Raw genomic sequence first — 14444 nt, 5'->3', positions numbered from 1 at the left:
ATTCCTTCTCTTGAGTTCCTAGTCCGGTTTGTCCACGAAGCTTTCCTGGCGCCCCGCTGGAGGACCTGTGCATACCTGGGCCGTACAGTCGGTGTAGATTAGGTACAGTCCAGTGCAAGGTGAAAATCCACCAGTTTTCTGTGGCTTTGTTTCAAAGCAAGCCCTCCCAAATCAAATTTAAAAAGTATTCCTTTACAATACCCCCAAGGAAAGGAGAGAGAAAAAAGAAAAGCCATTTTTTTTTTAAAGGTCTGGTAGAAACTTTCTACATTTATTGTTCTTCAAAATAGACTTTGAGGTTACATGTTTGGTTTTGTTTTGTTAGATGTTGTAGCCAGGATACAATTCTGGCCTCTACCAAGATTGTCGAAGACACAAAGTTTCCTTTTCTGTCCGAAAAAGCAAAAATGAAACAATACTTTTTCAACTTAATAGATAAATGACCTTCATTTTCTCGGCCTGACCACCTACTGGTAATGTCTTATTAATTGCGAATTTATTCCCACTTATTGTGATGCAAATAGGCGATTGGCAAATGGGCGGTTGCATTCATTTTAAATTAGCAGAGGCCCTTGTTCAAGGAATTGCATATTCAAAGTGACCCAAATTATCATGACACGAAGGCCACAGGTCAAATTCAAGGCCAAATTACAAATCAATAGATTTCCTTGGGGGAAGCTGGCGCTGTGAATTTGAATTCTTAATTGGTTTTCTTGGCTGTATCCTGTTAGGCTGTATCCAAAATGGAAGATCTTTCGAAGATAAGAATTTTGAAATGTGAGTTCTACTTTTTTTACATGGATTCTTTCCTGCACATTTAAATCCATCCATTTCTTAAACTTTTAAATATCATATGTTCTTAATAATACTTCTCTTAGAGATTTATTTCAAAACTTTGGTAAAATACTGGGTTTTGTTTTTTTGTTTTTTGAGCCTCGATGTGCTTTTTATTCCTAACCTATGTTTCAATTTTTCTTAATAAGTTGGCTAGCATAAGTGCCTGCCTGGCAAGCACGAGGTCATGAGTTCGATCCCTGGTACCAAAAAAAAAAAAAAGAGAGAGAGAGGAAGAGTAAGTTGGTTGAACCCATATTAATGTCACAGTGAAATTCAGTAATGTTTTGTGTGCTGTGTCTGACTTTTCTGCCATCTGCCAGGAAGACCCGAGGACTAAAGGGTCCTGTGATCTCCACAGGACTCTGTCTCTAAGACATCTGGCTCTGAAATGCTGGCTAAGTCAGTGCCTACCCCTGGAACCCCATTTTTTGGCAGTGCTGTAGGTTGACCCCAGGGCCTTCACAATGAGCCAGACCCACGTACCTTTCTTGAGATTAGGGTCTTGATAAATTGCTAAACTGCATAAACTGGGCTTGAACTTTCTATCCTCCTGCCTCAGCCTCCCAAAGCACTAGAATTACAAGCATATGCCACCTTACTACACTCCAACACAAGTGCTGTTTCTCATTTAGTTATTTAATTGTATTTTGAGACACATTCTTGCTTATATAGTCCAGGCTGGCCTTGAACTCATGAGCAAGGCCCTGAGTTTGACCACCCAATACCCAAATGAAAGTAAACAAAACTAAGTTAAAACACAATGTAAAGGTTTTTCTGTGGGGTTTTTTGTTTTCTATTTTTGAGATGGCTCTCCCTGTCTAACTCAGGCTAACCTTGAACTCACTGTGTAGCCCCAGACTGGCCTAGAACGTTTGGCTCCTACCTCAGCCTCCAGAGTGCCAATATTACAGGGTTGCCCCACCACAGCCAGCAGGCAGCGACACTTAAGGCTGGATCTGCTCCTGTTTCACACAGCATCCTCCACCTTCGTTTCCTGTGGAGCTCTGACCTTTGGTTCTGTGTCTTACTCACAGGCCGAGAATGAAGGCAGGAACAGGGACTGCGGGGCTCCCAGCAGCCTGCGTTTGAAGCCCAGCTCACATCAGAACAGCTCTCATTTCCCTCTTCCCTCTTGGCTCACTGGCCTCCCCACGCAGGCTGCTTACTTCTCTCATCCATCACTCTGCCTGCTTTTCCCTTGTTGTAGGACTGCTCAGTGCCTTGCTGACTCTGCTCCCCATTCTTCCACCTCCTTGATGCAAATACCCTCTTTACCTTCCCTGTGGCCACACTGTCTAAAATTATAACCATGCTGTTGTGATGGCTCACCATGGGTTGGAGCCATGCCTGGACTATGTAGTGAGTTCAAGGTCAACTTGGGCTACAGAGTGAGATCCTGTCTCAAAAGCAAAGAAAGGCCATTACTGTCCTCTCCCTTCTCCCCCAGTCTAGTTCTCTGGCCTGCCTTGCTTTGTCTTTCTCTAGCCTTTGTCTTATGATAGGTGTTGACTCTTTGCAGGATAGAACCTAGGTCCTCAAGCATTCTACTAGTCAAAGGCCCTGCCACTGAGCTGCAGCCTCTAGCCCTGGTATTCTCTTTGTTGCCTTCACTTGATACCTTGCTTTCCTCACTGAATTGTAAGCCCCAGGAAGACAGGCAAATCTGTTTTCAGCACCAGTCCCTACAACTTGACATTTGCTCAGTAAGTGCTTGTAAATCCAATGACTCCAGCATTCCAGCTTGATATGGCCAGTCTCTAACCCTTTACCACCAAGACATATCCCCAACCCTCTATTTTTTTTCCTGGCAATACCGGGGATTTGTCCCAAAGCCTTCACAATGAACTATATTCCAGACTTTTTGTTTCTGTATTTTGAGACAGGTTCTCCCTAAGTTACTAAAATGTCCGGACTGAGCTTTAACTTGCAATTCTCCTGCCTCAGCCTCTCAAAGTGCTGGGATAACAGGTGGTGTCACTACACTCAATTTAAGTGATTGTTAAAAAAAAAAAAAAAAAAGATAAAGGGACCTTTTGGAAAAGAGATGGGAGATACTGTAACATTCTTCTGTGATGATGTGTGTTAGGTGTAAAGAGTTCTTATCTGCTGATAAGAGACATCTTCCCTGGTTACTCGGGGTAGGGGTAGGGACTCATGACAATTAAGTTTTTTCTGCCTTTAGCAATATGTGAGATTTCAAGACCTCAAATGCTCAAAATAAAGGAAAAAAGAGGGGTTGGTATATATTTTAACATGAAACCCCAGGGTTCAATCCTCAGTAACACACACGCATACAAACACATAAAGCAAAAAGCACCACCACCAACAAGAAGATTCATGCCTTCTGCTCCAACCAATTGAACTCACTATGCAGCTCAGGCTGGTCTCATACTCAGGGCAATCCTGCTGCCTCAGCCACCCAATTACTGGGGCAACAGGTGTGTGCCATTATGTCAGGCTCAAAATAATTTTCAGACGGATTTCCCATACCTGTAATCCTAGTATTCAGGAGGCTGAAGCAGGAGAATTGCTGTGGGTTCAAGTTTAGTATGGATTGCATAGTGAGGTGGATGCCAGCCCAAGTGGAACCCTGTCTTGCCAAAAGAAAAAAAAAATTCTGACATAGCTATTCTGTACTCCTTAGATAGTACTAAGAAAAAGGTAACTATAATGGTATGCAACTATGGAGACCAATCGCAAAACACTCTAAGAAAAGAAGCCAGGTAGGAAAGGCCACTGAGCTTTGCTTTCATTTACATAACACCGTGAGAAGATGACATAGACAATCGGTGTCCCTGCTGGACTGTAAGAAGACTTACTGAGGACAGAGGACAGCAAGTGCACAAGGGAATTTTTAGGACGGTGCAAATGATCCGTATTTCAACTCTTCAGATGGCTACACAAGTGTATGAATTCTTTTACATGCATGGGCATGGGTGTGTGTGTGTGTGTGTGTGTGTGTGTGTGTGGTATTCTGGAGACTGAAGCCAGGAAGTTGGGAGAAATATAACTCCCGCTCTATGAGATGTCAGAGGTGTCTAGTTAGTGTTTGCCAAAATCAAAGAATAAATTCCAAAGAACAGTGGATGTTAAGGATGGGAAAGATTTGAGAGATACAGGACACACTAAGTGGGAAAAGAGGAGGCAGCCACCGTGATGTGCAACCTGGAGTCCCAGCACTCAGCAAGCTAACGCGGCATTGCTGTGAGCTTGAGGCCAGCCTGGAATGTATAGTGAGACCCTGTTTCAAAAGTAAAAGGGGATCCTCAGGTTCATAAGCATGATGATTGGGTGTTCATGCTCCATGCATGACATGTGCCTCCTTTGAACTTTATTAGGATGTTGGCACGTTGCCCATCTGACATGAAAAAAAAAGTAAAAGGGGGTGGGGGTAGGGAGAGGATGCTCAAAGGAGTGGGGCACACACAGTTGGGGACAGGGGATCTTTAATGTGTTTTGGGAGGTGGAAATCTGGAATTTGAAATTCAATACTCTTGATCCTGTCTTTTAAGTCTTAGTAGTCTTATTATCAGTGAATGAGAGGGATGACTCACTCCTAGTGAGATAATGTCTATCTCTGGGAAATTCCAAAAGGCTGATACCAGTTACAGTATAATCTCAAGCTTCTATTCATCCCTTAGGGAAGTATGTAAACCTGTCCATTGTGACTTTAACCTCCAGGTCTTACCTTCTTAAAATGCACCGTCAGCCAGTTTTTGTTTTGGTTTGTTTTGGTTTGGTTTGTTTGTTTGTTTGTATTGGTACACGGGATTGAACTGGAGACCTCGTACTTGCCAGGCAGACACTTGTGCCACTGAACTAAATCCCTGGCCCTGGTTTGGTTTTTGATACAAGGTCTCCCTGTGTACCTAAGGCTGGCCAAACTCACAGTGTAACCCAGGCTGGCCTTAAATGCCCAGCAGTCTTCCTGCCTCAGCCTCTGGAGTGCTGGGCTACAGGCATGTACCGCCATGCACAGCCAGCCACAGTTCTGATGTGTTCTTCCTTCTGTACTGAGCCTATTAATTTCTATCTAACTTACCTGCCTGTAATATTCTCACTGAACTACATCACCAACTCCTTTTTATTTTGAAACAGGGTCTTTCAAAGTCACAAAGGCTGAGCTCAACTTTGTAATCGCCCTGTTTCAGCATCTTAAATTTTAAAACTTCTGGGCTGGGGATTTAGCTCAGCAGCACAAGCACCTGCCTGGCAAGCACATGGTCATGAGTTTGAGCCCAGTGGTACCAAAAATAAATAAAATTAGTAACTTACACAAAGGAAAAAGTTTGCCAAATGCATATATACCTCAATATCTGAAGTGTGTGCAGGGATGTGGTATATACCTGTAATCCCAACTACTATGGAGCTTAAGGTAGGAGAATCACAAATGCAAAATCACTCTAGGCAACACAGAAATACTCTTTCAAAAATACACATGGAAACTTGACTTTGTTTTTAGCTCTAGTTTTTTTATTAACACATGTTTGCAGTGGTGTTGCTGTTTTTCAGGAGGTTCTTATACAGTGTGCCATTGACAGGAGCATAAAATACAAATAAAATTATTAAATTCTTAATGTGCATCTTGCATTTAGAATAGACATCAATATTTTCACATCAGGGGGCTGGGGATTCAGCTCAGCGGCATAAGCACCTACCTTGCAAGCAGGCAGTCATGAGTTTGATCCCTGGTAACGATAAAAAAAAAATGAAAAAGACAAAAAAAAAATATTTTCACATCAGCTAAGTACTTCCTTACAAAACCTAAAAGATAACATCAGAAATAAATTCCTGTATAAACTGCAATGAAACAACCCAAAGAACTGTACCACAGAAATAAGCTTTGCTTCAAATGTCACTGCCAAGGCAGTCTTCACACCTGACAACTGCATGTTCTATGTACATGGCTCGCTTACACTGACAGCACGTGTACTTAGCTTTCCTTTCCTGTGTGGCAGTCTTGTCACGTCTCTTCCTGTTTCATCAGGAGCGTCCTACTACACTGTACAACATGCACTTAACAGGGAAGTAAGAGGTCAATAAAATGCAATATTAAATATATAATGAGTGCTTAGAATAGATATCAGCATGTTTATAAAACCTAAAAGATAGCATCAAAAATAAAAACCTTTGTGAAAAAAAGAACCCTATTTTAAATTACTGTTTACCTCTCTACCACAGAAATAAACTTCCTTGCCAGGTGCAGTGGTGCATGCTTGTAATCCCAGAACCCAGGAGGCTGAGGAGGATCACTGAGAGTTCAAGGCCAGTTTGGGCTACCTAATGGAGTTCAGGCCACTCTTACTATGTGGTGAGACCCTACCTCAAAAAAAAAAAAAAAAAGCTTTTGTTTCAACTGTGACACCCAAGGCCATCTTCACACATGAAAACTTCGTGTTCCATACACAGATACTGCTTAAGCTCATAGTATGTGTATTTTGTTTTCCTTCCTTTCCTTTCTTTCTTTTTTTTTTTTTTTTTTTTTTTTTTTTTTTCCTTATGGCACAGGGCTTCACTATGCAGTTCAGGCTGGCCTCAAACTCTCAGCGATCCTCCTGCCTCAGCCTCCTGAGTACTGGGATTACAGGCCTGTACCACTGTGCCCAACCTGTACTTTCTGGAAGGGCCCCGTTGACATCTTTTTGTTTTCCTGTTGTCGTAGTAGGTCTTTCTGATGCTGCACCCACCTGTTCACCTGTCAGCTCACAAGTGTTCTCCACAATTTTTTTGCATAGTTCCCTGGGCAGAAACATTTTGTTTTTCCTTTGCTATAAATTATCTCTCTTTTTTTTTCCAATTTTAAAGAGAATGTAGCCAAACAAAATGAAACAGGATAAAACTAATCAAAACAAAACAATGAAAGCAATATAGGACTTCAAAACAAAGTAATAAGAAATCAACAATCGCTACTATAATGCCTCTTGTTATCTTCAAAATAGCTGGCCATATCATCAAACCAAACAAAAATAAAACAGATAAAACCAATCAAAACAAAACAATGAAAGTGACACAATACTTCAAAACAAGATAGTAGGAAATTAACTATGGCTACCACTTTGTAACTGATCTCTTATGAGCTCCATTCCCAATCCTCTAAGAGAAAATCTACATATTTTGCACTCATTACATTCTTTGTAACTGTCAAACTATTTGTAACACATGTTTAGGATCAAGTAAAGAGCAACCATTGGCCAATACTTTGTGCGTCAAGTGACATCATGGTTACTGCGTAACTCATTCACGATATCCATTCCACAGTCAGGTTTGTTGTTGAAAGTTTCCACCTCAGGCTTCCATTTTGTCAAGGTTTCCCTATCAATATTTTCATCATGGTTAAAATTTTTTAAAATCATTTTGAAACAAAACTGCTATGCAGTTTAGTCTGGCCTTGGGTTCACTTTGTAGCCCAGGCTGGGTTTTTTTGTTTGTTTATTTGGTTGGGGTTTTTTTTTTTTTTTTTTTTTTTTTTTTGTCTTTTTCCTTTTTATCAGTACTGGGGATCGAACTCATGACTGCCTGCTTGCAAGGCAGGCGCTTATGCTGCTGAGCTAAATCCCCAGCCTCCACAGGCTGGTTTTTTGAACTTGCAACAATCCTACTTATGAAAGTGTGCCACTACACCTACCTAATCATGGTTAAATGTCGACGTCAGCAGTACCAGTTTGTTTTCTTTGCCATATAAAAGCCAATATTATGTCCTCCTGAAATTCAAAGATTCTAATATACAATTCTCTGTTTTGAAATTTCAACATTTCATTGGGAATTTCTTTTTGTTCCTTTGTATAGTTCCTGCCTTGCTCAACTTCTGCTGTGTTAGCAAATGTAACATCAATTGGAAACTGTTACACCAACTGTCAAATGTCATATTCTAGTTAGTTTGGGAGATGAGAGCAACAGTATCATTTAGTTTATTGCTATACAAATAAGGATCAGATGGCTGAATTCCAAGATAAATGTCTGAAGTGGAAGAATAAGTCTTCACATTACAAGGGCATAAATTTTTGTTTCATATTTTGACTCACTGCTTTTCTGTAGGTCTTTCACATTCATGAGAATCATGAGAATTCATGAGAAATTCATGCTAAGTACAGCAGACCTATGAATGCTTTCAGTTCAGCTAGGGAGGTATCATAATAAATAATAAATGTATTTGATAATGTGGCCATTGGTGCATGCTAAATATTTACTTTGTGTATTTCACAGCATCTTGTAGCACTTCATCTGTTACAGTTTCCAACTCTGAATAGTAGTGCAGGCATTCTGTTCAATACTTTTTTTTTTTTTTTTTATCGGTACCGGAGATCGAACTCATGACCGCCTGCTTGCAAGGCAGGTGCTTTATGCCATTGAGCTAAATCCCCAGCCCATGTTCAATACTTTTCATTCCTGCCAAGCACTTCACTATATTTTCAGACCTCTTTCTAGCATTGGATTACTCCATTTGGTTGCACGGCCATTTCCCAGTGTTTTGACTAGTGAAATATGTACTCACAGTGCTGTGTTCTTCATCATCTGAATCAAGGAGGTCTGCATTCCTTGTCTATGTCAGTTGATTTGATTTTTGCTCCTTTTCACTGTCACAGGATCTTTGGCTCACATAGCCAATGTCAAAATCATCACCATCATCATCCACCCACACCACTTTTCTGTTAGGAAAGCATATATTTTACCCTAATGGGTTCATCATCATGCATGAATAATCTGATGACTCATTTTTTATCTCCTCCAAAACTCGCAAATCTGGTTTTTCAGGTATTAAATTGGGCTACTTCTACCAGAAAAATCAAAAGGAAACTTTTTTTTAAAAAACAAATCCTAGAGTGGTGTGGGTCTACTGGACCTTCTGTGATGCTCAGGTAGACACAGGCAAACCTAGTTAGCTGGAGCATAAAGATGGGTCCAAATCTCATTTTGATACTTTTGCACACATGCACACTCCTTGCGGTTTGTCATACCAAGTGGATAAACACATAGATTGCTTCCTGTCTCTCTCAGGGAAGGCTACTAACATACACTGCTGGGTAATACAAATCTACAGCACAAATTTATGGTGGAAAAGTAACCCTGGACCCAAGTTTATGCATGAAGGTGAAGCTGTTTTATCTAGCAGAATTTTTTTTCTTTTTTTTATCTAGCAGAATTTTAAAAATTTGTTTTTTCAGGGCTCGGGATTTAGCTCAGTGGTTTAAGCACCTTCCTGACAAGCATGAGGTCATGAGTTCGATCCCCAGCATCAAAAAGAAAAAAAAAAATTTTTTTTTTTTTGGTGGTACTGGAGATTGAACCCAGAGCCTTTATACTGAACTACATTCCTGCTTGGTTCCTTTTTTTTCCTAAACAAATTGTCAACTTATTTAATTTTCAAGAAATGAATTTGGTGCCTGCCTTGCAAGTGTGCGGTCGTGAGTTGGATCCCTGGTACCGATAAAAACGAAAAAGACAAAAAATAAATAAATAAATAAAAAGAAATGAATTTGTTTTATAATTACATTATTATTATTTATCACTACTTTCCTTTTTATTATAGCTTGTTTTTTGTTTTTAGACAAGGTCTCACTGTGTAATTCATTCTGGCCTTAAACTCCATGTAGCCCAGACTGGCCCCAAACCTGTAATGATCATCCTCCTGCTTCAGCCTCCCAAGTGCTGGCATCATGGGCATGTGCAACCATGTCTGATGAAATTACCTTTTTTTTCTTTTTTTGTCTTTTTGAGACAGGGTCTCACCATGCATTTCAAGCTGGCCTTGGGCTCACTTTGTAGTCCAGGCTGGTCTCAAATTCACAACAATCCTCCTGCCTCAGCCTCCCGAGTGCTCGGATTACAGGTGTGAGCCACCATGCCCAGTTAAATTACCTTTTTTATATGATAAACTAAATTCTTTTTAAGAGTAAAGGTTAGGCCAGGCGTGGTGGCTCATGACTGTAATCCCAGCACTTGGGAGGCTGAGGCAGGAGGATTGTTGTGAGTTCGAGACCAGCCTGGGCTACAAAGTGAGCTCAAGGCCAGCCTGAACTGCATAGCGAGACCCAGTTTCAAAAAGATAACAAACAAACAAGACAAAACAAAATAAAAAAATGAGTAAAGGTTAGTATTGGAATTTTTAAATAATCTCTTGGACCACTTTTCCTTAGTCTCCGGTTTCCCATTGGTAATGGCGTGTGTCCAGGTGCCCCACACCCCGGGGCACAGTGGAGCTTTAGGGGTGAGACACATAGACATAGTTGGTCATAGTTGGAGCTTTTCCAGAGGTGTGTAGAGCTCAAATGTGTAACACTAGGATTGATTCATGGTGTAATGCCAGGCTCAAGGGCATTAGGATTAAGGGTGTGAATGCTACAGGCACTAAGTAGGCCACAAGAAGACCAGTCTGGGGGTTTTCTGCTGGGAAGAAGGACTACATTGGCTATTGGACTCCAGATGATGTGCTTTATACCTTGACGGAAAGCTTGTCTGCATTTTGCCTACGTGCAGAGACTTTGCCTGAGACTGAGATTAAGGGCCGTGGCCTAAGTAATCTGGAAAAAGAAATTTCAAGGCAATCTAATGTTAAGACTGTGGCATGGTAACTGCTGGGGGTTTTAGTCAGATCTATGTTGAGAATCACGGGCAATGAATCCAGCGGAATGATTTAAAATATTTGGAGTTTAGCCAGAAAGGAAGCTCCAATAAAGCTGTAGACTGAAAAGATAGAACAGAGGAGGAGATCTTGGTTGCTAGGAAGGAAAAGAGAATACAAAAGATGGCCTGAGGGCATCACAAGAAGCAGCAGGACTCTAGACTTCACAGCCTCAAAACTGCAATAGACAAAGTCTTTGAGACCACAGCTCCCAGAGCACCATTTTCCTGAATGGCAGGGCCTAAGGAAAATGATCCTCAGGATTTGTTTCATAGGCACTTGACTCCTACAGCCAGGAGTGAAAGAAGCTTGGCTATTGCACAAGTTGGCAGAAGGCCCTGGCATCATCCACATGGTATTAGTTTTAGGTACATGCAGAATGCAAGAGTTGCAGGCTCAGGAATGCTTTCACCCAGATTTCTACGAAGGCCTGAGAGGCCAGGTGATTACCCCTCACAGTGTGAAGCTGAGAATAATCAAACATGCAGTGGAGACCCCATGTCTTAATTACTATTCTCATTGCTGAGACAAAGCATTTGACAACAAAATTTAATGAGGGAAAAGTTTATTTAGCTCACATTTGTACAGGTTTCTGCCCATAACCAGCTGGCTCCAAGGCCAGGTGGCAGAGAAGCAACAGTTCATGATGACAGAAGACAGAAAAAGCAACAAGGAAAGCTTAATGACATCTTTCCATTCCTTTTATATTGTATCTAGACTGTTGGGATTAAAGCAGGACCAATAATCAAAGGACTGATCCAACAATCCCTTACCTTTAATTCTAGCACCTTAGGGGCTGGGGATTTAGCTCAGCAGCATAAGCGCCTGCCTTGCAAGCAGGCAGTCGTGAGTTCAATCCCTGGTACCCATTTAAAAAAAAAAAAATTCTAACACCTTAACCCCAGCATTGCACTAGAAATCAATCACATCTCGAGATTCAGACACCTCTGAAAAAAACCCTATGACCACATGACATTTTGGGGGGGACATCTACACACAAACTGTAAGGCCATGGAAGTTTGGGAAACCAGGAATGTGGATCATCCAAGGAAAGCTACAAAGAGGGAGCAAAGCCATGGGAGGTATAACCACCAGGAGGAGCACAGGGATGGAGCCACATACTCCCTTTGGAGCTCACATCTTGCCACAGATTGCTGGAAATGCAACCATGGGATTTAATATTTCCCCTGCTGGATTTTGATCTTGATTAGTTTCCATTCCTTACTATTCTCCTGTTTGTAAATGGAGTCCTTCTGGAATGGAATGGAAATATCTATCTTGTGTCACTGAATGTAGGAAATTTGTGACTTTTTCATTTGTACAGGGACTGACAGCTAAAAGTTTGCCTTAAATCTCAAAGGAGACTGGACTTGGATTTTTCAGTCATTTTGAAATTATCAGGATTTTGGCAACTCTTAAGAGATGGACTAAATGCCTTTTGCATAAAGGAATGTACATAAATCTTGGGAGGCAGGGGCAGAATGGTATGGGTTATGTCTAAATGCGCCCCTAAAGCCTCATGCAGTCACAGATGGAGGTGCCTGAATCTACAGTGTGTGACACTGGATTGATTTATGATGCAGTGCTAGGATCAAGGGCACTAGGACTAAGGGTGTGACTGCTACCCTCCCTGAGTAGCCTAAATAAGATGTAAGGGACAGAAAGAGCTGAGACTGTATCTTGATGTTTTGCTACATTTTACCTACCATGAACCGTTTCTCCTCTTTGACGCTCTCTACTTTGCAGCTAACCAATTAAGGACTGAAACCTGTACAAACTGTGAGCTAAATGAACGTTTTGTCCTTTAACTTTGGGTTCTTGTCTCAGCAATGATAAAAGTAGCTAAGACATCAATAAAGACATCTGGGTGAGCCCAAGAATTGTTCTCTTGAGATGGTGAGTCACAGGGGTGATGCAAATTTCCCTTTCAGCATTGGTGGACCTACAACTGCTGGTCCTAAGTATGAAGAGGTTCAGCTGCCTTCCTGACTCCTGTGCTCGACCTGATGACTACTGAGCAAGAGTCCCTTTGAATGGCTTCCATCCCTTCGCCTCTTCTCACTCGCACTTCTGTGGTGGCCTAGTCTTCCTTTTCTCTTCCTGTGAGCTTCAGTGCAGCAGCTTCAAGCCGCGGCTGTGGTCACGTTGCAGTGGAAAGGGCTGATGGGACCCAGGCTCTTGTGTATGACGAACAAAGGATCACCAACTGTAACCCCAGTAACAAGTAGTGAGCAGATACATTTACACATACAATCACTGGAAGATGCACAGGGCCAGGCTATGCCAACAAAAGACCAGGCACAGATAAAAGAGGTGCCAGGGTGACAAGGCAGCAGTGACAAAAGTGGATTCAGCAACAGGAGAACAAAACAGCATAGATGAAGCAGCTTTCGGAATTTAAAGGATATGCACGTGGCCCAGGGGCCACCCCTGTGTCTCCAAGTATGACTGACCGGGTGCTGAGACATCTTAGGGGCTCAGCGTGTAATGTGTGTCCCAGAATCCAGTGTGACCCGAGTTATATTTATGACAGGTGGCACCTACTTATAAAACAGTAATAAGACGGGAGCTGGGCGAAGGTGACAAAGATGAGGCCAGGCGGTGCAATGTGTACGTGCTCTCGCCTAAAGCACGAGTGACCTGAGCTTTTGCTATTTTATCCTCCACCCCTCTCAGGACAGCAGAAGCAGGAACAACTAACTGTAGGGTGCAGTTTAGAATTAAATGAAAGGAGGGGTGATTCCCAGTGTCTAACTGGACTAGTCAGGCTTTGGCTGCTCAGCTGCTAGCGAGTGTCCTAATCCGGCTTCCGTATGCAATTCCCTGTCCTCGCCTACCCTGCCCCTTTTCTCTTTCCTCTTCACCTCTGCCTTTACACCTGTCTCCGTCCTCAGGTTGACCACGGACCCTTCCCTGGCTGCTTCTCCCACTCCTTCCATGACTGGAATGCAGGCAGGGTCCTGACTGGGGTCAGAACGTTGTGAGATTCCCTGGACTGCATTGTTATTGAGGGGCTCCTACTAGAAATAGCTCACCAGATACCATCCCTGGGTTTTGCAGTGCTTATGTTCTTGTCCTGAGCAAAGAACTGATCAAGACTGGGTTTGATGCTATAGTATACGAAGTTAGACTCAAATGTTTCAAGGAAAGAGACACTGTGGTAACTACTATTAATGTCAGGCTATCTGGTGGAGAAATATAATGATGCTTAAATTGTTCAGTTCTGACCTGTGTTGTGCTATTGATAGACTCTTTTTTTATCTCAATCTCCACCTCCTTTTTTTTCTTTTTTTAAAATTTAATTTATATCTTAGTATATTTTAATTAAGGGAAAACTAAATTTAAAAATAGCAGGATATATTATAGTACCTTTTTTGTTTTCTTATTAACCTGATTTGAGCCCTTGTATTGTTCTCCACATCTTATTCTGACTGATTTTATTATATTATGTTTTGATTAATAGTATCAAATTTGAGGCTATAGGCAACCGCTATGAAGGCAACCAGATACTCTGTGATGCCCATTATGGTTTGACTATTGTCTTCTTTGGAAGTCCTGAAAGGTCTCCAATCTGGGTTTTACGGGTCTTATTCCGTACTGTTTTATTCAGTTCTTTTATGCCAGCTGATATAGGCATCTCTTTGTAGGATAACAAGAGGCATAATGGTAACTACTGTTGATCACCTAGTAATCTCTTTTAGCATCATATACTATGTCCACCCTCCTGTTCTAACCGACTCGGTTTTGCTTTGTCACATTGTGGTTTTTTTTGTTTTGTTTTGTTCTGTTTTGTTTTGTCTTGTTTTTTGTTTTATATATATTTTTCTTTTCCTTTTTAAAGAAAAAGTTATACGAACTGTGGGAGTAATGGAACCCAAAATGAGTGGTTGTTAGCGTAAAATAGGGAGGAAAGAAAGTGATCTAAAGGATACAACTGCAAGAGTATGTAAGAGTGTAGGATAGAAAACCATATTACTGAGTTTTTGTT

The 14444-nt window shown here is 41.5% G+C and overlaps 1 non-coding gene across 1 annotated transcript; it reads left to right on the top strand.

Moving 5' to 3' along the window:
* The first annotated feature begins 4099 nt into the window (after nt 1-4099).
* LOC111757360 (small nucleolar RNA U13) lies at nt 4100-4201 on the top strand. Its single transcript, XR_002791730.1, has one exon. It is a non-coding gene; the product is annotated as a small nucleolar RNA U13 (small nucleolar RNA).
* The last annotated feature ends 10243 nt before the right edge of the window (nt 4202-14444 follow it).

This window comes from Cavia porcellus, unplaced genomic scaffold (assembly GCF_034190915.1).
Source record: "Cavia porcellus strain 051 isolate PalLab524CR breed Dunkin Hartley unplaced genomic scaffold, mCavPor4.1 scaffold_30, whole genome shotgun sequence".
NCBI lineage: Eukaryota > Metazoa > Chordata > Mammalia > Rodentia > Caviidae > Cavia > Cavia porcellus.
This window is presented reverse-complemented; position numbering and strand designations above follow the sequence as displayed.